Genomic DNA, 25509 nt, shown 5'->3' on the forward strand with positions numbered 1-25509 from the left:
GGGGGGCGTCCCGGGTGCGATCGGCAAGCGGTGGTATCGTACTCGTGGCTGTGTATTTCTCTGTCGGTGTTATTATTGTTGTTGTTTCTTGCTCTCCTTGCTGTTCTGTTAAATTGCCTTTGTCTCAACCCACGAGTTTTTTGCCTTTTTCCTCCGATTCTCCCCTCCCGGCCGCGCTGGCGGGGGGGGGCCCGATCTGAGCGAGCGGCTGCCACGTGGTCCTTTGGTGCCGTCTGAGGCCAAACCACGACAGGGTTTTAGGAGGGATTTCTTCTCTCATCCAGGATGACTGCTTATGAAATTGATGTAACTTTAAAAATGATGTGCTGACCCTCCTTTTGGTTCAAATTCACAGAGGGTACAACCAAAATAGTACTGACAGATGGAGGGGGAGAAGGTTTTATCTCACCAGATACCCTCACCAACTGGAAATAAGCCACATTCTTTTCTTCCTCTGTCATTGCCTGCTTCTGGAGTCTAATATACTTTCTAGCCCCAGAGACACTTTCAAGGCAATTGCACAGCTAAAATGGAGGGTTTAACTAAAGATAGTGGAATTATACCAGTGAGGAACACTATTTAGTTTGCAGAATGTTATTTAAGGGAGAAGGGGAGGAAGAAAGAACATAAGAAAAGAATGATCAGGGCCTCTCTGATACTTGGCTCCCTCACTTCTTATCCTACTCACTGGCTAATTTGGGTTCTGATGTTTACTAGCAATTACACACACCTACATACGCACCCACACATAATATGCATGCACTTTAGTCTCTCCAGTTGCTGGCACCCTAGATGCATAGGACCCTATGACCCATAGCCCCCTATCCAGTTGCTGGCACTCAGACACCCATACACACACACGTGCACATAGAATAGAGTCCCTCACCCAGGAAAAAGAGTTAGAAATTGAGTTTAATGAGAAGAACAGACAGACTGTTGTGATCAGGCGCAGGGCATGGCCAGACAAGTATACTGACCTGTTTATGCATGACCAACCCCTTTTTCAACCCCTTATTTACCTCTGTTTTCCCCATGCTTGTTCCTCCCCAAACCACCTTGATCCTTCCCTTTCCCTGTGCACAGAAAATCTCGTTGCCAGAGGTCGGTGTTCACAAAGGAGACAGAGGAGTCCTGGAAACAGTTAACTTTATTTGAATAAAGGGAGAGTCCACTGGGGCATACCCCTGTGGGGTCTCTCAAAATTGCTGGAGGACACAGCCTCCTTTTTATCCTAACTCCCCGGCCGCATATGACCCTCTTCCTCTCCCCATTAGCTGAGGTACTTGGCAGGTACAGACTTCCTGATCCACCTACTACATATTTTCCTCTAACATGTACCCCCCCCATCATACATATCATACGTCGCATGTATGATTAACTCTACCTTTATGCCACCCAGAGGCGGAGAGGTTAATATTCATAAGCTTATTAAGCACGTGCACTGAACTGAAAAGGTGAAAAATTCAGCCTTTGCGGTTTTTCAGTTATCTAACTTTTGCAGTTTCAGTTAACTCCCCTATTTGTAAAGACACTCCTAACCCTATCTTATCACCTGCCTTCGGGCTTTCCTCTAAACATCCCATAATAAGTCTTGTACAATTCCAAGATGCTCTTCCTAGCATCCCATGAGTCCCATACCCCTGTAGGCAATAAACACACACATATGCCCAGTCTATAAGGTGATTGGGAGGTCGGAGAGAGCCTGTCCAGTTGACTCATCTGGTGGGTGTCACAACTAGACAATGAGGCTGATCATCCTCCTCTGATAGCCTTAAGAGTAGCCTGGTCAGAGTGCTTTGTTGGCTCTGATTAGGTTATTGGGGTTTCTCTGCCTGGCACTGTTCCTCTGCTGCTTTGTGTTTGAGGAGATTAACCTTTAATCTGGAGTATAATGTGGATTTCTGAACTCTCCTTTCAGAGTCCTACCACTCAATTCACTTTCAACTCCTAATAACAGTAGGAACAGGTGCCAGTTTAAAAGCAGGTGCACTGAGCTTATAGCATTGGCCTTTGCAAAAACTTTGGGGTTTTTTGTGAGCCTCAAGCAAACCTGAATCAGCATTTCTGGAAGATGCTAAATCTCCTTCCCCTCAACAATACTAGTTTTATAGCATTCTTGCAAAGATTTGGATGGTTGAATAGTCTGTGGCTATTTCCTCTGCCTTTCCTCTGCCTTTGTCCAGACCTCCAAACACATTCTGTTTTGCTCACTATTTGAGCAATGGCTTAAACAGGCCATCTTGATTTGAAAGGAGCCCTTAGACCAGTTACCCTGATGCTTGATGTTTGGAGATTTGACTAGCATTCTTTTTTAATCGCACTCACACAGTGGGACCTACAGGCTTATGCTTGCTTTTGATGTGTGACTGAAACGTACAGAATCAAGAAAATGCAGAATGGCGAATGAAACTCTAGTCTAAATTCCTTCCTACTCTCTCAGGTCCATGTGAATTGCAGCATGTAGATTGTTTTGCAGCAGGTGCTGGTCTGTTATGATCCCAGTAAGAAAGACACACTCTGACTCTGTAAGTATCCTTTAAAATGCTATTCCTTAGAGCTAACTCTATAAGAAGAGAATAGCATAGCTAATCTAAGATGGTAGGAACCCCGAGTGGTGTGGCATTGAACAAGCCTCCAATCCATGCGCAGCACGCTGGGCAGACACCATCTATAGAAGAGATTCTACCCTTTCAGTCATTCAAGGTATTATAGGATTTTCTTACAAGGAAACAACTCTAGTCATCATTTCTATTGTCAAACAGAAACGATGTTCTCATGAAAACTGCTTGCTGCACTGTTAGATAAAGGCAAGGCCACGCAGATGGCATAATTACTGGTACCAAGTGGGAGCTGCTTGCAGGCTCCTGTGTTACAGTGAACTGACTGAGTTTATCCCGTGGCCAAGGAATTTGTACAGCCCAACACAGGCCTGAAGCCCGAGCTGTAGGTGCCAGTACAGGCCTGGACCTACTCGGGTTAACTGTACTGTGGATCACTTACTCCTCGATGTACAATGGTCTTCTGGTCAGGATCACTACAGAGACGTAAGGCGATTCAGTTTCCAGAGACCTTGCAGTGTACAGGAATGTTGCACAAATTGAGTTTCTGCATTACTTAGGAGCTTCCTTGGTTTCATTTGACTTCACTGTATTCAGAGTTTGACATATGTTCTTTTCTAATATTCTCTCTGAAACAGAGGTACTAAGAAGATAGTGTGGAAGACAGCATTGCAGTACAGTATACACGTCAGAACAAAGCAGGATACACTACCTTGCCACTGGATGTGTTTTTGACCTCTTTTATTTGAAAAGACCTCAGCTACTTTGTCTTAAAACCTAAATACACTGTTATCAGTTCAGTCACATCTGAAATGCTGGTGTATCTGAGTGAAATGTTACAACTGTTTTAAGAGGGCCTAGTAGCAGGGCACAGACATTTGAGCAAGGCCAGAAAGTGAAGAATATGATATCCAGTTGAAAAATCTGAGGGAATTCAGGTAGGCCAAGACAGTTATTCGTATTGCAGTTTTGCTTGCGCAGCAGAACTCGCAAGTTCTGCTCTTGTATCAAGTTAGCCTGACATCTTTGACTCTAAGCATTTAACTCATCAGCTCTACGGGCTGATAAGCTGTTTCTTCAGGAAGCCCTGACACCTTGGTAGAATGTTGGATAAGAGGAAATCATAGAATCATAGAATAGTTTGGGTCGTAAGAGAACTTTAAAGGTCATCTACTCCCACCCCCCTGCAGTGAGAAGGGACATCCTCAACTAGATCAGATTGCTCTGATCCCCATCCAACCGGACCTTGAATGTTTCCAGGGATGGGGCATCTACAACCTCTCTGGGAAACACATTCCAGTGTTTCACCACCCTCATCATAAAAAAATTCTTCCTTATGTCTAGTCTAAATCTACCCTCTTTTAGTTTAAAACTATTACCCCTCGTCCTATTGCAACAGGCCCTGCTAAAAAGTTTGTCCCCATCTTTCTTATAAGTCCCCTTTAAATACTGAAAGGTCACAATATGGTCTCCCCGGAGCCTTCTCTTCTCCAGGCTGAACAACCCCAACTCTCTCAGCCTTTCCTCATAGGGGAAGCGTTCCATCCCTCTGATCATTTGCGTGGCCCTCCTCTGGACCCACTCCAACAGCTCCATGTCTTTCCTGTGCTGAGGCACAGGTACAGATACAAAAACTGTGGAGAGAGCATCTTCCTGGCTCCAAAATTTTGAAGAAAATCTCTGTCCCTCATCCCCTTTCTGTGATCAAGATAGGGAGACTGGGACTGAAAGAGAGGCCGCCGAGGCTGAGGGAGAGATCTGGAGAGGCTGAAACCAACAGAGGTGGGGGAGAGGCCAAGACCAGGAGGGAGGGAGGGAGGTGGGGGGCTGGAGGGGGGGAAGGAAGGAAGGAGGCGGGGGAGACACACACATACACTATGAAACCTTCAGGGGGTGAGAGAGGGCAAGAGATTATTACCAAAGACAGGCCTCTGCTTTGTTTATAACCATATGCTAACTAAAATGTTGTTTGCTTCCTACTAACCTTCTTACTGTGTGAGAAAATAGTTGGTCACTGAGCTGATAGTGATAAGGATGGGATAACAAGAAGTAGTTAATCACCTCAAGGTTCTCTCATATGTCAAAGTATGTACTCCTATACCAATTAGGACAGAGCTGTGACTACTTCAAAGAACATCCTTATCATCCTCAGAAGCTGGGAAACTTGCAGTAAACTTTTACTGTCCTGAGATGACTCAATACCTTAAAAGGATAATGTGAGGAAGGGTATCCCTACCCAAACAACCACTGAGGAACTCACGCTTGCGCAGAAGTGTTTTGCAGATGCCGCAAAATTTAATACGCATGTGCAAAAGGGCTATTCAGTCATCCTAATGAATATGTAAGCTTAGGTGGAGTTATGTATGCCCCTCCTGCTCAGACACACTCTCTCTCAGTACCGGCCACTGTCTTGGCCTCGCCCACCCACTCTCATCCTGTGCGTCTTTGTCTCGCTGCCTTTGGACTTCTCTCAGTCTGCCTTTCTCAATCTCTCTTTTGCCCTCACCCTCTCTCTGCCACCCCCGCCTCTCTGTTTTTCAGTCTCGCTCTTGCACACCTGCATTTTGATCCCCCCATCCCCGTGCTCTCTCGACCTCTCAGCATTTAGATTCCTGCCCTCCTCTATTTCTCCCTTACTCCCTCTCCTCAGTCTCATCCACTATCTTGTTACCTGAAACAAAAGCTCTCAAAACCAGAAGCAGTTTAGAGAGGAGATATTGCTTTATTCGATGTCGGGTACTAGGTGGAAATCCATAAATCTAGCACACTTTATTGGGGACTTTCACCCATTATTTATACACAAAAGATTATCATTATTCTGCTTATCTAATACGTAACTCCACCTAGGCTTACATATTCATTAGGATGACTGAATAGCCCTTTTGCACATGCGTATTAAATTAACTTCTTGTTATCCCATCCTTATCACTATCAGCTCAGTGACCAACTATTTTCTCACACATTAAGAAGCTCAGTAATTATAGATTCATAGATTGGTCCAGGCCGGAAGGGACCTCCAAAGGTTATCTAGTCCGACCTCCCCGCAGTCAGCAGGGACACCCCCAACTAGACCAGGTTGCCCAGGGCCTCGTCGAGCTTCACCTTGAATATCTCAAGGGAAGGGGCCTCAACCACCTCCCTGGGCAACCTGTTCCAGTGTTCCACCACTCTCATGGTAAAGAACTTTTTCCTAATATCCAATCTAAATCTCCCCTTCTCCAACTTAAAACCATTGCCCCTCGTCCTGTCACTGCAGGCCTTTGTAAACAGACTCTCCCCAGCCTTCCTGTAGGCCCCCCTCAGGTACTGGAAGGCCGCTATTAGGTCTCCCCGGAGCCTCCTCTTCTCCAGGCTGAACAACCCCAGCTCCCTCAGCCTGTCCTCATAGCAGAGGTGCTCCAACCCCCTGATCATTTTAGTGGCCCTCCTCTGGACCCGCTCCATCAGGTCCATGGCCTTCCTGTGTTGAGGGCTCCAGACCTGCACACAGTACTCCAGGTGAGGTCTCACCAGAGCAAAGTGGCAGAATCACCTCTCTGGATCTGCTGGCAACGCTTCTTTTGATGCAGCCCAGGATGTGATTGGTCTTCTGGGCTGCAAGTGCACATTGCCTGCTCATGTCCAGCTTCTCGTCCATCAGCACCCCCAAGTCCCTTTCCTCAGGGCTGCTTTCTAATACCTCATCCCCCAGTCTGTATTTATACTGAGGATTGTTTCTTCCCAGGTGCAGAACCCTGCACTTGCTTTTGTTGAACCTCATGAGGTTCATCTGGGCCCACCTCTCCAGCCTGTCCAGGTCCCTCTGGATGACATCCCGTCCCTCTGGTGTATCGACAACACCACACAGCTTGGTGTCATCTGCAAACTTGCTGATGGTGCTCTCAATAACTCATTTTAGTTAGCATATGGTTATAGGCCTGCCTTTGGTAACAAAAGGGGGGGTATCCAAAGGTGGGGGGGAGGCCAAGATGGGAAGGGGAGGCGGCCGAGAGAGAGAGAGTGCTACATGCAAAGAGAGAGAGTGCGAGAGCTTGAGTGGGGAGCTGAGACTGAGAGTCCTGGTTTGAGGTAAAATAGAACCAATTTTCTTTTTGGTAGTTTTACTTTTCAGTTAAGTCTCTTCTAACTAACTGCACTTTTTGCATATGGGGGTTCAAGAAAGAGATGGGCCGATGGCAAGAAAGAGAGTGGGGGGAGCCAAGACGCAAGAAAGACTTAAAGAGAGAGGGGCAGAGACCCAGAGAGGGAGGGCACTGCAGAGTGTGTTTCAGGTGGGGATGTGGGGGGAGAGAGAGAGAGCGAGCACGCAGAGGCCAGGCATGGGGGGGGACCATGGGTAGGACAGATTGATACATGCCAAGAGAGACTTAAAGATAGAGTGAGAGAGACAGAGGGTGAGGTGGAGAGAGAGAGAGAGAAAGGAAGGGGGAGGACAAGGCAGAGAGAAAGGCCAGGACCGAGACAGGGGAAGGGGTGTGATACTGAGAGAGTGAGTGAGACAGAGAGGGAGGGAGGCTGAGACCAAGAGAGATTAAGAGAGACCCTGAGAGAGAGACAGAGAGGAGAGAGGTCCAAAGGCAGGGGGAGGGAGATCGAAACTGAGAGAAAGCAAGAGGCCCAGAGAGAGAGAGGCAGAAGCACAGAGAAAGAGGGAAAAATCCAAAAGCTGATAGAGCTAGAGAGGGGCTGAGACAGGGAGAAAGGTGAGAGAGGGGCCAGGACCGAGAGGGGGGGAAAGGCGAGAGAGAGGCTGAGAGGGTGAGACAGAGCAGTAAGGAGAGAGACTGGTCCAAATGCCAAGAGACAGAGGGACAGAGAGAGGCGTGACTGAGAAACACCTGAGACGAGGGGTAGGTAGATGGGAAGAGGGAGAGAGGAAAAGGCACTAAGACACAGAGAGAGAGATTTATACTGAGGGGGGAGAGAGAGAGATTGAGGCATTTGGGGGGTGAAAGAAAGGGCTAGACAGAGAGAAAGAGAGGGAAAGGCTGATACCAGGAGACAGAGAGGCTGAGACTGAAGCCAAACAAGGGGGAAAGGGATTGAGAAACATGTAGACAGAGAGTGACAGGCAGGCAGACAGACAGGAGCCAAGGTGGGAGGGGAGAGAGCGAGCGTGCTATCTCCAAAGACTGGGGGAGCAGACCTAAAAAAAATAAAAATGGGGGAGGGAGAACAAGAGGAGGGTGGTGAGACTGAGGTTGGGGGTGAGACTGGGAGAGGAAGAGAGAGAGGGAAAGACTGACAAAAAAGAGAGATGGCAAGACCACATCCACAAGAGAGGCCGAGGCCAAGGGAGAGAGGCTAAGACTGAGAGATAGGGACATGCTGATAGAACTCTAGAGAGGGAGGGAAGGGGAGGAGAGTGGGGTGCTAAGACTGGATGAGAAAGAGAGCTTGAGACGTGCCAAGGGCAAGAGAGAGCATGGAGGAAGGCGAGCTAGAAGGAGACAGAGCAAGCCATCGAAGGAGTGGATGAGAGAGGCCAAGAGTGTTGGGGCCGTGCAGAACACCTGGAAGATCGATTAAGACTGATTTTGGAGCCCTTCTGAGCATGTGGCAGATCAAGCAAAACTTGATCAGAACTAGGACTATATTGCTTTAAGAATAAGATTGTGCGAGCTGGCTGGACAGAAGGAAAAAAAACCAAACATTGTGTGTGTCTGTGAAGGTCAGGCTGGAAAACCACCTGGAGGAGTGTGTGTAGAGAGATGTGGCTGAAGACAGTCGCATTCTGTGAGAATGGGAGTGCTCGCCCTGTTTGGCAAAACAGCTCAGAAACTAGCTCTATATATATAGCTTTGTGTATGTGAATAAAGGCTGCTTCTGCTTCTGCTTCTGCTTATAGCATACAATTGCATCCTGGTCAATCATCGCCGCATAAGGCTGCTGTCGTTACTAGCCTGGGGGGTTATTCCTTTGTAAGTAATCTCCCTTTGATATTCAGTGTCAAACCTCATTAACTCTACTTCATCACATGTGGCTATTATTCCTTTAGAAATCTCAACTTCTCTGTGTTCTTGTGGTTTTTGAACACACAGAAGTGGTATAGACATCTCCAGGCTGTCTCAGCTGCAGAAAAGATGGCAACTTCTGCTTTTCACCACCTTCACCAGCTCTGGATCTACCTATCCACATGCGCACCATAAAACATGCTTATGTTTTTCAAACCAAATCAAATGCAAAGAACACTGAACTTCATGTTTGCTTGTGTTTTTGACCTCCCTCAATTTAATGTACATGGACCAGGATTTGTGTAGCAAATCATTTGCTGTCCCTAAGTGCCACTGCCACACAATCACTAAAGCAATCAGAGCAATGCAATGTGTTTACTTTTAATTCCAACACTATATGTATTAATTTCCCAAGTATTTCTACCAAGTCCCTGCTCTGAATTAACTGTCTCCAGATTTATTTGCTTGCAGATTTCCTAACTTCATTACTTCCTGGCTTCTACTGTTAAGTCCCCCCTCCCCATCTACCGTGGTATTTTATTTAAAAAGAAACTCCCAACATAATATCCTCTATAGCATTTTTATAGCTCTTTCAATCTGAGAGCACAAATTATAAATTTTTCAAAAACCGGCTTTTCTATGACATGTTCATTACTATTCCAATATTTTGACTGGCATTGATAATGAAAATTCTGCTCGCTTAATGATCAGTCTTCATGTTAATTTTCTCTTAAAAAAGTTAACTTCATTATTAAGGATTCAATTTCCACTTGCAGAATAACCACTGCGAGAAAAGCTCTTTCTTTTTGTAACAGGAAAGCCATTTCTAGTTTGCCTATCTCATACATTACTTCCTACCTGTGGAAATATCTGCTGTTGCAATAGTTTGAATTTGTGCCATGCTACAATAGTTAACAGCAACAATAAATTAGCATGATGTACTGAGTGTGCACAGTGGTTGAGTAACAGGCAGCCAATATTGTTTCTGAAATGGGAGCAGCGCGTTTTCTCACCTAGAAAAAGTTGTTGTTATGCATTTTTAAACATATGCAATCTATAAGAATGTTTTCAAGAACAAACGTAGAAATGACACAACAAAACCAGACCTGGACACAACTGGAGAGCTCACAGCTGAATCCAGAAGTTGGAAATTCCACTTCTGTAAAGATTAAAGTAACCATGTTGCTCTCTGAAATATGATCATAGAATCATAGAATCATAGAACGGTTAGAGTTGGAAGGGACCTTAAAGATCATCGAGTTCCAAACCCCCTGCCATGGGCAGGGACACCTCCACTAGAGCAGGTTGCTCAAAGCCCCATCCAGCCTGGCCTTGAACACCTCCAGGGATGGGGCATCCACAACTTCCCTGGGCAACCTGTTCCAATGCCTCACCACCCTCACAGTAAAGAATTTCTTTCTGGTATCTCATCTAAATCTCCCTTCTTCCAATTTAAAACCATTACCCCTTGTCCTGTCGCTACACTTCCTGACAAAGAGTCCCTCTCCAGCTCTCCTGAAGGCTCCCTTCAGATATTGGAAGGCTGCTGTAAGGTCTCCCCGGAGCCTTCTCTTCTCCAGGCTGAACAACCCCAGCTCTCTCAGCCTGTCTTCATAGGAGAGGTGCTCCAGCACTCTGATCATCTTTGTGGCCCTCCGCTAGACCCGTTCCAACAGGTCCCTGTCCATCCTGTGTTGAGGACTCCAGAGCTGGACACAGTACTCCAGGTGGGGTCTCACGAGCGCAGAGTAGAGGGGCAGAATCCCCTCCATCGACCTGCTGGCCACACTTCTCTTGATGCAGCCCAGGATGCGGTTGGCTTTCTGGGCTGCCAGTGCGCACTGCCGGGTCATGTTGAGCTTCTCATCCATGAACACTCCCAAGTCCTTCTCCTCAGGGCTGCTCTCCAGCCATTCTCCGCCCAACCTGTATTTGTGCCTGGGATTGCCATGTCCCGGGTGCAGGACCCTGCACTTGGCTTGGTTGAACTTCATGCGATTTGCACAAGCCCATCTCTCAAAGCCTGTCCAGGTCCCTCTGGATGGCATCCCTTCCCTCCAGCGTGTCGACCATGCCACCGAGCTTGGTGTCGTCGGCAAACTTGCTGAGGGTGCACTCTATCCCACTCTCCATGTCTCCGACAAAGATGTTAAATAGCACTGGTCCCAGTACCGAACCCTGAGGAACACCACTCGTCACCGGCCGCCACTTGGACATTGAGCCGTTGACCGCAACCCTTTGAGTGCGGCCATCCAGCCAGTTCCTTATCCACCGAGTGGTCCATCCATCGAATCCATGAGTTCCCAATTTTGAGACCAGGATGTCGTGCGGGACAGTGTCAAATGCTTTGCATAAGTCCAGGTAGATGACGTCTGTTGCTCAGGCAGTCTACCTTTATCTGATAGTCAAGAACCACTCCAAGGCCAAACAACGAATAATGCTGCCACCGAACAGGAAAGTTTTCCTGACTGTCCAACATTTCCCTTCTATTAACCACCCTTTTTACTTTGTCTGGATCATGCTCTGAGATCAGAGGCAATAGAACAGCACCAAGAGATTTTTCTATGACTGTCAGATAGAATCCACTTTCAGTCTTGGATCATCACAATACTGCTAAGGAGACTGAAGGCTATGCTACCAGTTTCCCAAATAATTTTGCATATACAAATGGCAGCAGAGGAATTTCTTGATTTGCTATCATGGCTAACTAATAGAGAGAACTATTTTGGAGAAACAATGTTCAAACCACAGGAAGCTAATGCCAGTGGTGGCAGCAGCAGTTGTTGCTGCATGCTGAGAAGACTGCGAGACTTGTGAGGTCCCCGGAGGGTGTCTGAGTGGGGTTCTGGGCCCCTGTCACCCTTGGGCTGTGTAGGGAAGGAACTGGCCGGCAGGTGACAGGTCTTGCGAGAAGGGAGGGCAAGAGTTGAGCAGTGCCAGCTGTCCCCACAGCTAGTTCAAACCATGGGAAGCTGCATATAACCAGCATGCAAACAAGGAGCGGCACGGTAGCTTGCAATTTGCACGAGAAAGCACACTCAGCTGCTGTCCGGCCCTGATGGTCATCCCAACTAACTAGTGGCTGTGCAAGCCTACCCAGCAGCTTGAGATCTCTAGGGAATTAGAAGGGCTTATTAGGCAGTGCTTTGAAGTTATCAGAAGCATAGTGGTAGAGACCAGGCAAGGGCTGCACTCTGCAGCAGACAGGCCCAACTGGGGGCCCAAGAGAAAGGGACAGGTGCCCACAGGTGCCCAATTGATCTTCTCCTCTGTCTTGCCAGTCAGAGATAGAGTCGACCCATCATGCAGATCAATACCTGGCTTCATGGCTGGTGTCATTGCCAGGGCTTTGGTTTCTATGGTCACAGGATGTTCTTCGATGAATACAGCCTATTGGGAAGAGATGGAATCCACCTATCTAGAAGAGGCAGGAGAATCTTCGCTAGCAGATTGGCTGACTTAGTGAATCATGCTTTAAACCAACGAACTTGGGGGGGTAGGGTCCACAGCTGTGACATCTGTATATCCATAAGCAACAGGGTGGATGAGCCACTACTACCAGAGTAGTGAGGAATGCTCCCCAACCCTCTCCAAAGGCAAGAACCCTAAGTTCAGCCACCTCAAGTGCATGTATACCAATGCACATAGTCTGGGCAACAAACAGGAGGAACTGGAGCTCCATGTCCAGTCTGAGAGTTATGATGTGATAGGAATCACAGAAACTTGGTGGAAAAACTCACATGACTGGAAGACCACAATGGATGGCTAAAAACTCTTTTGGAAAGATAGGAAGGGAAGAAGAGGAGGTGGAATTGCACTTTATGTAAAAGAGAAATTTGAGTGTATGGACGTGAGCTATGGAGTCCACAAATGTTCTATCAAACGCCTTTGGATCAAGATTGGAGGGATCGTCACCAAGGGGGATCTTATCTTAGGTGTCTGTTACCAATCTCCCAATGAGGATGATGAGGCTGATAAAACCTTACTTCAGCTGCTCAAGGAAGCCTCAGGCCAACAGAACCTGGTCCTCATGGGTGACTTAAATTACCCAGACATTTGTTGGGAAAGCAACACAAGTCGTCCATCAGGTTCCTGGAATGCATTGAGGACTGCTTCCTGATACAGATGCTAGACATGCCAACTAGGAATGGCGCATTGCTAGATTTACTGCTCACAAACTGAGAAGACTTACTTGACAACATTACTACCAATGGTAGCCTTGAATACAGTGACCACAACATTGTGGAGTTTAAGATCCTGCCGAGCATGCTGAAGACCAGTAGTAGGACAAAGATCCTGGATTTTAGAAGAGCCAACTTCAAGATGCTCAGAGCCCGGCTGCAAGGGATTCCATGGGAAGCACCTATGGAGGGCAAAGGAGCTTGTGAGTCCGGGAGTTATTCAAGAACAGCCTCCTGAAAGCACAAGAACAGTCCATCCCCTACAAAGGGAAAGGAAGAAGGCAGAACAAGAGGCCACTATGGCTTAACAAAGAGCCTTTGGGTGTGCTGAAAAGCAAAAAAGCAGCGTACTGGCAACGGAAAGGTGGACAAATAGCTATTGAGGCCTACAAGAACCTTGCTAGGGCATGCAGACATGCATTTAGGAAGGCTAAGGCTCATCTAGAACTGAAATTGGCCAAAGACATCAGGTACATGAACAGTAAGCAGAAGCACAGGGAAGGCAGAAGCTTGGGGAAAGAGTGGCTAGAGAGCTGCCAGGCAGTAAAGGACCTGGGAGTGTTGGTCAACTGCTAGCTGAATATGAGCCAGCAGCGTGCCCAGGTGGCCAAGAAGGACTAGGGAAGTGATCGTCCCCCTGTACTCCAGCGTTGGTGAGGTCCCACCTTGAGTACTGTGTCCAGTTCTGGGCTCCTCACTACAAGAAAGACATTGAGATTCTGGAGCGAGTCCAGAGAAGGGCAACAAAGCTGGTGAGGAGTCTGGAGAACAAGTCTTATGAGGAGCAGCTCAGGGAGCTGGGGTTGTTTAGCCTGGGGAAAAGGAAGCTCAGGGGAGACCTTATCGCTCTCTACAACTACCTGAAAGGAGGTTGTAGCGAGGTGGGGGTTGGTCTCTTCTCCCAAGTAACAGGTGATAGGACAAGAGGAAATGGCCTCAAGTTGTACTAGGGGAGGTTTAGATTTCTACACCAAAAGGGTTATCGAGCATTGGAACAGGCTGCCCAGGGAAGTGGTAGAATCCTCATCCTTGGAGGTATTTAAAAGAAGTGTAGACGTAGTGCTTAGCAATATGATTTAGTGATGGTTCTTGTCAGTGTTAGGTTGATGGTTGGACTTGATGATCTGAAAGGTCCCTTCCAACCTAGACAATTCTATGATTCTATGATAGAGGCCCGTTACTAAACAGTCAAGAAGGCTAAGGCTCATCTAGAACTGAAATTGGCCAGAGATGTCAAGTACAACAAGAAAGGGTTCTTCAGGTACGTGGGCAGTAAGCAGAAGCACAGAGAAGACAGAGGCACATTGCCAAACAGGGCAGGGAAGGTAATCACTACTAATGCTGACAAGGCAGAGATTCTCAGAATCTTTTTTGCCTCTCTCTTTACCGGCGTACCGGTCCAAACCCAGCTCACAGGACTGAGTAGCTACAGCAACACATGTTTCAACGCACTAGTAGTGGAGGAAGGGCTGGTCTGCAGCCTCTTGCAAGGGTGCAACCCACATAAATCTATGGGCCTGTGGTGGTGTGCTCTTCCCCATCCCCCCCCACCCCTGGCTCCTGCTCACCATTGGTGGGAAATTCTTCTTGGATGGTCACCAACAGCAACGGGAGTGCTTAATCATATGCTTCACCCAGTTGTGAACTTGCTGGTTCTAATTTTAATATGTTTGTTGCTTGTAGTTATGCTGTGTATAAAAATCTGGTACTTGACCAAACAAATAACCCAACTTCAACCACCCAAAACATAAAAATTAACAAATAGCAGGGCTTTACTGTCTACTTACCATGGATCTCTAAGCGCATAAACTGTCAATATACTATTTATGGCACAGAGGCAAGAGGTGACCGCACCACCACTCTGTGAAGGTAAGATGAATTGACTATAGTCACGGGGTGGAGTGTGGCGGTGTGCTCTCCCCCTTCCTCACCCAACTCCTGGCTCCTGCTCAAGCCATAACCATCAGTGGGAGTTGTGATGAGTTGCACCTGGACTTTGGGGGATGGCTGGCAACACAGCCAAAACACTGTCTGGAGTGGGGACCTAGATATTTTGTTCCCATGAGAATATGACTATAGGTCAATTATCTTACTCTATAAATAGTGGACAGCCCAAGAGCCCTTTGAGCTCTCCTGCACGGCAGCGGGCTGCACGCCAGGATCTCCCCTTGTGTGGGGACGCTCGCCTAAGGTTCTACTCCTCGAGGTTGAGAGATTCCTTGCCGCAACAGATTCTCGGTAAGTGACTAATAGCATGCTAAACTTTGAAATCTTAGGTAAGTGATATAAAGGATTGATTGCGCATATATAATCCTTTAGACATAAACCGTTGACCAAGTCTGGGACTAGGATTGGATCCAGCCGCACCTAGACTCCTCTCTGAGAAGGAGTTTAGAAAGCAAGGGGGTCCTTTCTGAACCTCGTGACTCAACGGGAGGGTCTCCCTGACAGCTTGTCTGACCCTGCCCTCTGTGCAGTAAATAATCAAGTGTACCTTGCCATCGAATCTTGTAAAACACTGTCGCATTCACTACCAACTTTGTTAAATCGCTGTTTTACATGAAATAAATGTTTCACTACTTGTCTCTTACGAGTCAAGTTAATCACTCCGCCCACAACAACTGGCATAGTCGGAGGCATGGAGTGAACCCGAGCACCAAATTCTCAGAGGAATGGGCTCGTGACAATTGGCAATTCGTTTAAGAGCACTTAAGCGCAATTAGGGGCCGTACAAAGGATGGAAAAAATAAGGGAGATGCAAGATGTTAGGCACCTGTTTAGAAGCCCCGTACCAAAACAGGGAGAATATAAATAGGAGAGAGCAGGACCTAGAGAAGGACATAGAGAGCAGGAAGGCAACTGAGTTACTGATGTCTTTAAAAATTGAACAGCTGCAAAAACAACTGCAGGAAGAAAAGGAGAAAAGGCAAAAATTGGGAGAAAAGGTCAAAATAATGCTTATACAGGCTCCCCACCCCCCTGACAGATAAACTGATAGTATCCCCTGAAGATTGGGACGGAGACATTTGGGGTGATCCCGATGATAGTGAGCCAGAAGATGACATTCCTTTGTTCCCCATAAATCCTCCTGAATATGAAGCCAGACCTGTTGTTAAAACAGAAATAAGTGGGGGACCTCGGAGTAGTAATCCGCAGCATACTACACGAACCAGCCCCTGGGATCCGTTGCAATTGACAAATTTGCAAGAGAGATATAGCAGAAACCCCCGGGGAAACTGAAACTGAATACTTGTGGCGAGTATGCTTAAGTGGCGGTGACAGAATAATGTTAAGTCAGGATGAAGCCAGCGGCTACTGGGGTCCGGGAGTTTTCTTAAATTTAGGACCCGACCCGACAAATACACCCCATTCTATCACCAGCCGAGTAACTTATTGGGCAGGAGGAATCGACACCATGGAGCAGGGCAGGCTCTCCGTAATCCCCATTAAATCTCTAAGTGAGCTATGCACAGCCATCACAAAAGTCGCTTGCATGCAAGCTGTGCAGAAAATCCCCTTGCCAGAGGTCGATATTCACAAAGGAGACAGAGGAGTCCTGCAAAGACTTTATTCGAATAAAGGGAGAGTCCACTGGGGCATTCCCCTGTGGGGTCTCTCGATTTTCCGGAGGACGCAGCCTCCATTTTATCCTAATTCCCCGGCCGCATGTAACCCTCTTCCTTTCCCCATTGCCTGAGGCACTTGGAAGGTACAGACGTCTCGATCTGCCTGTTACATTGGAGTTTAACTTTTGCGGTTTTATAATTGTCTAACTTTTGCATTTTCAGTTAATTCCCCAATTTTTCGGTTATCTCAGTCCTGCAGTTTCAATTAACTCTCCTATTTCCTTCAGTTATCTTACTCTTGCAATTTCATTTCACTTCCCTGTTTGTGGAGACACTCTTATCCCTGTCTTATCAGTCCCTCCTCTTTTTATTTCAATATTTGTCTTCACAAAGTTTAGTCACCATTAATTGGATCTTTTCTTCTTGACTTATTTTTGGTTTTGGAACTATTTGCAGAGACATCATCTTTTATCCCCTTGTAGCTAATTCTGGGTCAGTGGGCACAGCTACTATTTGCATCTTTCTGACTACATGCTGAATGAGCTGCATAAAACAAGGTATCATACATGGTACAAAAATCAGAGCCGCTACTGCACAAAGAGAGAAAAACAACATGCGTTTAATCCACGGTCCCCCAGGCAAACATGAGAACGTGTCTAAATCCCATCCTTTCCTGTTTTGAATTGGCACATGAGCTAGTTTTCTCATTCCTTTTGTTATCTGTTTTACTACCTTCCCGTTATCATCAATTTGTAAGCAACAACATTTGGATTCATTTAGTTTTCCACAAACTCCCCCTTCTTCTGCTAGTAAATAATCTAGGACCATTCGATGTTGGAAAATTGCATTCCTCATCTGAGTAGATTGGTCTGCAAGAAGGTCAAGAGCCTCAGATGTCTGGTTAGTTATAATTTCAAAAATGGCTTGTAATCTAATTATCCTATTTAAATTATAAATGGGGTCTCTTGCTCCAGAAATCACCTCGTGGGGATTCCATGTTGCTGGTCCATAATATTGTATAATTTATTCAGGTGGCCATTCATCTTTTCCCCATGACTGGAACCACCTTTAGTTAGGGATTTATCAACTGACCGTCATTCTCTTATCAAATCATCATATACATTAACCTCTAACTCATTTCCTTGAACTTGTGGTAATAAGAAAAATAATGGTCTAATATATCCTATATAACATATCCCTGACCAATTTGCAGGTAACCTTCGGTAAGCATGTTGCCCACAAATCTAATAATAGCCCTTCAAAGCCCAAGTCCCATTAGCGAATGGGCCTTCCAATGTTTCATTATCCTGTGGTATTTCATAGTATAGAGTATTTTTTTTTATTTATTTTATTTTTGATCCCAATGGTCCTCCTGCTATACTTAAATCACCATAGGAATCGCAGTAATCACATTCAAAGGCTCCTGCATCCGGGTGCCATTTACAGTTACATCCCCTATCATTCTTAGTTGGATTAGTAGCTGACCAAAATTTTCTAAAATAGGTCCTAGTTCCATTTGAATTTTGCCAGGCCCACTGATAAACTGTTATTACATGATTTTTGCTAATGGTATTGTCCTGCTGACAAGCCAGGAATAAAGAATCTCTAAACCCCCCTTTTTGCATAATTTCTCTCGCAACTGCTTTATATCCGCTATGGCAAGGTTCTTTGAAAGAGCACTTTCCCCAGGTGCCATCTATAAGCTTTACATGTGTTTGGTTCCATCTTCCTCGGTATCTAAAGCAATTATAAGGTCTACAATAAGGATCATAACAATCCATTCCTGGTGACAATGTCCACCCACATTCGCTTTTCCCTACATCTTTCCCTCCCAGCTTGGTTCTATTCAGACAGTAATTTCCTTTTCCTGGGTACTGTATTTTCCATGTACCTCCTTCTTCCTTCCTTCCAGAACCCAGTTCCATTATGCACTATACTTAAGTCACTTACCCACCATTTAGGCTGGACAGGCTGGGCTACCCACGGCCAATCTTCAGCTCCTCCTGGACTTCCACAGACCCAGCAATTACTGAGTTTAAAAGATTTGGCTACCTCTTCCCCTAGAGTCAAAAATTGGTTTTCCCATCCCAGACTTTGATTTTGCCAATAATATAGAAACATGATCATTACTAAAAATTTCATCTTGAGCTTATCTACACTTAATGTGGCAAGTGAATATACAGAAACAATTCAGTTAGTGTCTGCTCACCAGTTGCTGGAAATTCAAATAAGGGAACTCCTTTCCTTATGGATCTATACCGCGGATCCTTTGGGTAAACACATGGAACTCCTCCCAAGGTCTACCTGATGGCTACTGGTCTGATCCACTCCTTGTAAGAGTTAGTTTGAGTTTCCCACCCTAAACTTCAATTTTTCACTTTTTCAAATCAAAGTCCGGTATGGCATGTGCTTCCACTGCTCAACGTCTATTAGGTTGCAGCCAGTAGCAGAGTTTAGAATTTCTTGTTGTGGCAAACACTGAGGTCAATCCAGTCTTGCCCTTGATTTTAACTTATCAAATACTACTAATCGGGTCTTATTCTGTGGAAGGTTAGCCACAGTTTCCCCTCCCCTTCCTCTAGCACCAAAGTCCAGTTTTCTGGGGCCTTGGACGTCTTGACTCGAGTATGGTGAGTCTACCCGTGTTTGGCCATATTAACTGCTGTTCCCGTGGTTAATAACACTTGGTCCGATCCCTCTCACTTTGCCGCCAATGGTGCTTCTTTCTACCCTTTAATTAGGACCCAATCTCCTGGTTGGATGCTATGGACAGCAAAGTCCAAAGGCAGGGTCTGTGCCACCTGAGCTTCCTGTCGAAGAGATTTCACAAGAGACAGTATCCTGGCCACATATTGTTTCAGGTATGCATCACTTATTGCTACCTCCCCACTAGGTCGAGGGTTGGCAGGGTAAGGGATTCCAAACATTAATTCAAAGGGGGATAATTGAATCTGCTCTGGGTTTGGCCCGTATTCTAGCTAAAGCTAATGGTAGAAGACGTATCCATGGCATTATGGTTTCCAAAACTAATTTTAAAAGATGCTTCTTAATTTCCCCATTCATCTTCTCTACTTTCCCTGAAATCTGAGGCTTCCACAGAGTGTGTAAATCCCATTGTATTCCTAAGGCCACCATAACCCCTTGAAGAATTTTTCCAGTAAAATGAGTTCCTCTATCTGAGTCTATTACCTCTACTATTCCGTATCTAGAAATTATTTGTCCTAAAAGCACTTTACTAACTGATCCTGTAGTTGCTGAAGCAACTGGAAATGCTTCTGGCCACCCAGTTAGCTGGCATACTATTACCAAAAGATACTTAAGTCTTCCTGCTCGGGGCATTTCAGTAAAATCCACCTGGCATCGTTGGAACGGGCGTACAGCCCAAGGTCACCCTCCTCTAGCAGCTTCCCTTGTAACCCGATTATTGACCTTAGCACAAATTAAACAACCCTCAATTGCTCTTTTTGCTAAAACAAAAAGACCCAAGGCAGCATACATTTTGAGGAAGGCTTCCGCTAATCCTTGAGAACCCCAATGACTCCCCTCTTGGAGTTGTTTTAATATTTGCAGGGTTAAGGCCTTCAGTACCCATTGTTTACCATTCTTTGTAAACCAATTATTCTCTCTTTTTTCTGCTCCACTATTTTTAATTGTCTCCAACTCCTCTGGTGGAAAACACATCTTCTCTGGCAGTGCTGGAGTCACTGGGAGCAAAGGGAGGATCCTAGATACTTCTGGCAGAAATACTGCTTTCCGAGCTTCTTCATCTGCCAATCGATTGCCTATTGCCCCTTCTGAGTATCCTGTCTGATGTCCCTTGACATGGATTATAGCCACTTTCTCTGGCAAATTCACCACCTCCAATTAAATCTTCATGAGCTAATGTTTTTCCTCTACAGGTTAATAACCCTCTTTCCTCCCATAATTTTCCAAATGCATGAGCCACCCTGTATGCATATTTTGAATCTGTAAATATGTTTACTGTTTTTCCTTGATACAATTCACAGGCTCTTATTAAGGCATACAATTCTGTGGTCTGTGCTGACCATGTGGAGGGTAGCTTCCCTCCTTCTTGCAGTTCTCTTCCTTTTACCACAGCATATCCTGTAACTCATTTTCCTTCTATTACCCTTGAGGACCCATCAATAAACACATTTTTGTTTTTTGGCCAAGGGGTATCCCTTAGTTCTTCCCTAGCCTGTGTTTGAAGATCTATTACTTGAACACAGTTGTGAATTTCCTCCGGATCTCCTCCCTCAGGACCAGCTAAACAGGAGGCCGGATTAAACCCTTCCCCGCTTCTTATTTATAAATCCTCTTGTTCCATTAAACAAGTTTCACACTGTAATAACCTAGCACTGGTCATCCATTTAGAAGCTCTTTCAGTTAACAAAGCTTTAACAATGAGAGCTCCCCCTGCTGTCAGTTTTCGAGCTTCTGTTACCATTAAAGCCGTGGCCGTACAACTTTGTAAACGAGGCCACCCCCTTACCACCGGATCCAACATTTTAGAAAAATAGGCAACAGCCTAATCTACGTCAATTGGTGCTCCGCTATTTTCCCTGCTTCTTCTTGTTCCCACTCAAAGGCAAAATATTGTTTGCTATCCTCTGTAAGTGGGCATCCCCAAAAAGCATCTTTTAAGTTGAGCACTGAATAATAGTGGTGCGAGGAGGGAATTTGGATCTGGGAAGGATCTGGAATGGTAGGATGCCTTGGCTTAATAATCTTATTTATTATTCTTGTCTTGTACCATTCTATAGGTTCTGTCTGGTTTCTTAACTGGCGGGATGGGAGTATTATAGGGAGACATACACGGCTCCAAAAGACCTGCCTTCAGTAAGGACTCAATAATGGGTTTCAGTCCCTTTCTTCCATCTCTTGAAATAGGGTATTGCTTCTTAGAGACCACTTGATCAGGATGTTTCAAAGTAACCTGAAGAGGTTCCATATCTAATTTTCCATATTTCCCTGGGACTGCCCACACCTCTGGGTTTATTTTAGCATAAGCTTTATCAGACAATTTGCACAAAGTCACAACAGTACTCGCTTCTTCGTCACCCTTTATGATATTAATCTGCATCCCCAATTTAGCCATCAGGTCCCTCCCAATAGATTACAATCACAATTAGGAACAAACAAAAATTCATGCATCTCAAGCTTATCTCCTATATCTATTAATAGCGGATGGATGAAATGTACCCATTCATCCTTTCCACTTACTCCTTGGATAATTAAAGATTCTCTTGACAACTGTCCCCCCTTAGGCAAAAAGTTTAAAGTAGATCGAGAGGCTCCGGTTTCCACTAAAAAGTGTACCTCCTCCCGATTTGGACCCACCCGACAGGTTATCAAGGGCTCCAAGGTGGTGGGTCCCTGGAATAGTGGGAGCCCCTGACACCCCTAACAATCCATTTCCATCAACCGGTGGACTTCCTCCTCATTAGGGTCCACCTGCCTCTGCAGACACTCTCTCTTCCGATGTCCTTTTTTCTTACAAATAGCACACTGATCTGTTGCCAACCAAGGCCTGGGTTGGCCCCTCCTCACTGAGGAAGACACATTTCTGTTAAATCCTGATGATTGCTCCCTCCCCTTCGATCCTGGGGGTCCCCGCATTTTTCCCTTTGGAGGCTGTAAAAGCTGTGTCATCACTCTTGCCTTCATCTTTGCCCTTTCTTCATCCCTTCTTACATACACCTGTTGTGCCTTTCTAACCAATTCGTCCAAAGGCCTGTTCTGCCAATCCTAACATCCCACATCTCCTTCTCTGTCCCCTTCCACCCCCCCCATTTTCTGACTCTCCCTTATTTCTTCTCCCTCTGACCACATAAATTCCTGACAGTGGCGCTCTTAACCATATTTCCCCACATACTTTTTCAATAAGTCTTTTCTCAGTGTCGTTCAAGTATAAGCATAAACACTGACAAAGACTAGCATCATCTGACCCAAGAGGAGGCCATCTAAAACCTTTTTTGCAAATTATATTCAGGCCAGATAAAATAACAAAACTTTACCATTGTTTGCTTAGTTATTTCTGGGTGAACGTGTAGATCTCCCCAAGATCTTAACATTCTCCCCAAGGGACCTTCCGGGGGTATTTTGGGATTGTCATCTGGGTTGTCGAGACCCATTCTCGACTTTCCCTTACTGCCCTCCCTGGGCATCCTCCCTCTTTTACTCCCCAAATTTCCCATAGTACTCACCGGTGAGGTTTCCAATGGTCTCTCCCTGCAGACCTCTTCATGGACCCCTGCGGTCCGTTGCTCGTCTGTCTCCTGAACAGTCTCGGGTACCCAATCAGTCGTCCAGTGCTGGCAGCCGTCAAAGGGAAGTGATCACTGAAATTCTGGTGAGGCGTGCCTTCAGCTCCGTTCGTCGTCCGCCGTCCCTGGAAGGTGGAAGGATCCCGGACAAGCCCCCATTTGTGCAGAAAATCCCATAGCCAGAGGTCGATATTCACAAAGGAGACAGAGGAGTCCTGCAAAGACTTTATTCGAATAAAGGGAGAGTCCACTGGGGCATTCCCCTGTGGGGTCTCTCGATTTTCCGGAGGACGCAGCCTCCATTTTATCCTAATTCCCCGGCCGCATGTAACCCTCTTCCTTTCCCCATTGCCTGAGGCACTTGGAAGGTACAGACGTCTCAATCCGCCTATTACACAGGAGTTTTGCGGTTTTATAATTGTCTAACTTTTGCATTTTCAGTTAATTCCCCAATTTTTCGGTTATCTCAGTCCTGCAGTTTCAATTAACTCTCCTATTTCCTTCAGTTATCTTACTCTTGCAATTAAAATTAACTTCCCTGTTTGTGGAGACACTCATATCCCTATCTTATCAAAGCCATGCATGAATGAGGACGCCACAATGTCCCACTATCTGCTACAGTAGATTTTGCAATGTTAAAACCACTGATCAGAGAAGCCCCAGCAATTCTTAAACCCCATCTAGTTTCAAAACAGGATGAGATTAAAAGAGATACTGAATTTAATACACAGGGCAATCATCCTCCCAGGCGACTCCCTACAAGGGCAGAATTAATGCACAGCATTGTTAACTACAGCTGTGAAATGGGCTGGGATGGTGCAGCAGCTGAAAAACAAAGCCAGATATCCCGGGGAGGAGATCACCAAGTAAGACCCGTGAAACAGGGAACAGGAATTAAATCAAAGGGAAATAAATTTAAAAACTTGCAAACAGAGTCTCGAGAACAGAGGAACTAATTGTGGAGGAAAGCATTATCCCTAGGCATTCCCTGAGCTGAGAGAGACCGAGACATGCTGAGAGAGAGAGCGAGCAAGAGAAGGAGCGGGGAGGAGCCGAGAGAGGGAGGCTGAAACTGAGGAACAGAGATTCAGAGATTAAATGAGAGCAAGAAAGATCAAGAACGAGTGAGAGACTGAGACCTGTTGAGAGAAAGAGAGGGAGGTCATGAGGTATAGGGGGAGATGCTGGGGGGAGGATGGGGGGGCAGAAAGAGAGAGACACAGAGAGGCTGTGGCCAAGAACGACAGAGAAAGAAAGAAAAGTAGGGGGCTGCAGTAACTGGGAAGTCCCTTACAGAGGAGCAGTTTTGTTGTGAGTTTTTTCTGTTTTGCTCTAGCAAACAGAAGTTTCTGTTCTAAACAGGAAAACAGTCCCACCAGCCCTATTAACAGCCCCATCAGCTCTTTTAGCACCACCATCCTACCTGCTACTCCTTTGTGCCCGGAAATAAATATGGTCTGCAGCACCCCCATTGCTCTTACTGATTCACTTGCTCTTTCTGCAGTAGCTGTGATCTCTAAGAGCGTAGGGATGCAGTCTCTGTCCCAAAGCCTGGGTCTTGCTGCTTTCACAGTAATCACTAACAGGACAGTCTTGATTGCATACTCGGTCTTCTGCTGCTTCTTTGCAGCAGTGCCTTAAGGATAAGGAAGCACATATGGGACCAGCCTGCACACCATAATGATCTCACAGGAAGATAGCTGCAAGATTGTCCACAACCATGGGCAAAGGGATTCACACACACACACACACTCTGTGTGAGACACCTAAAAATCCAGTTTGGGATTCATAGTCCCATTGACCAGATCTTCTGGTTTGCATGTTCTTTTTGGGAACTCCTGAGGATCTTTTCCTTATTAGCCCCATGCACGTGTTCACCAAATCACAGAATGGTTGAGGTTGGAAGGGACCTCTGGAGGTCACCTGGTCCAAACCCCCTGCAGACAGCTTTTGAATATCTCCAAGGAGGGAGACTCCACAATCTCTCTGGGCAACCTCAGAGAGAGCTCAGTCACCCTCACAGTGAAAAAGTGTTTCCTGATTCTCAGACGGAACTTCAGCTTGTGCCCATTGCCTCTTGTCACTGGGCACCACTGAAAAGAGCTTGGCTCCATCTTGTTTTCACCCTCCCTTCCGGTCTTTATACACAGGAATGGACTGCGCCAGCATGGGTCCTTTCCACGGGGCCACAAATCCTGCCAGCAAACCTGCTCCTGCGTGGGCTCCTCTCTACGGGGCCACAGGTTCTGCCAGGAGCTTGCTCCAGCGTGGGCTCCTCTCCACGGGCTGCAGCTTCCTTCAGGGCACATCCACCTGCTCTGGTGTGGGGTCCTCCAAGGGCTGCAGTGTGGATATCTGCTCTGACATGGTGCTCCGTGGGCTGCAGGGGGACAACCTGTGTCACCACGGTCTTCTCCATGGGCTGCAGGGGAATCTCTGCTCTGCTGCCTGTAGCACCTCCCCCCCCCCCTTCTTCACTGACCTTGGTGTCTGCAGGGTTGTTTCTCTCACTCCTCTCTCACAGCTGCTGCGGAGCACTTTTTACCCTTTCTTAAACATGTTATAACAGATGTGAGAAACACCGGCTCACGATTAGAATTTGATAGAGAACAAAGTCGCCGAAGCAAAGATAAAAAAATTAAAAATTTATTATATGAAACAGCGCTGAATCGGGTGCATCTCAAAGCAGAGGCACACCTCATCTTTCAGCTTTTAGGTATTTATACCCTATCCCGGCCATCTGAGTTTCTGTCTCTCTTCTCATTGGTTGAGAAGTTGGAGCTCACATTCTTCCCGACCGCCTAACCTATTACAGGTTCAGTTCACACCTTTTCACCTTATAGGGCATACACACACCTACTCTACGAAATCATTATCCTAAACACACCTTTGATTAGTTGATTACGCTACAAGTTATTTCACAGTCTTTGCTACCATCTACTATCCAGTGTTAGTAATTACAAGCACTCTGGTGGTCGTTTACT

This window comes from Numenius arquata, chromosome W (genome assembly GCF_964106895.1).
Source record: "Numenius arquata chromosome W, bNumArq3.hap1.1, whole genome shotgun sequence".
In the NCBI taxonomy this organism is placed as follows: Eukaryota; Metazoa; Chordata; class Aves; order Charadriiformes; family Scolopacidae; genus Numenius; species Numenius arquata.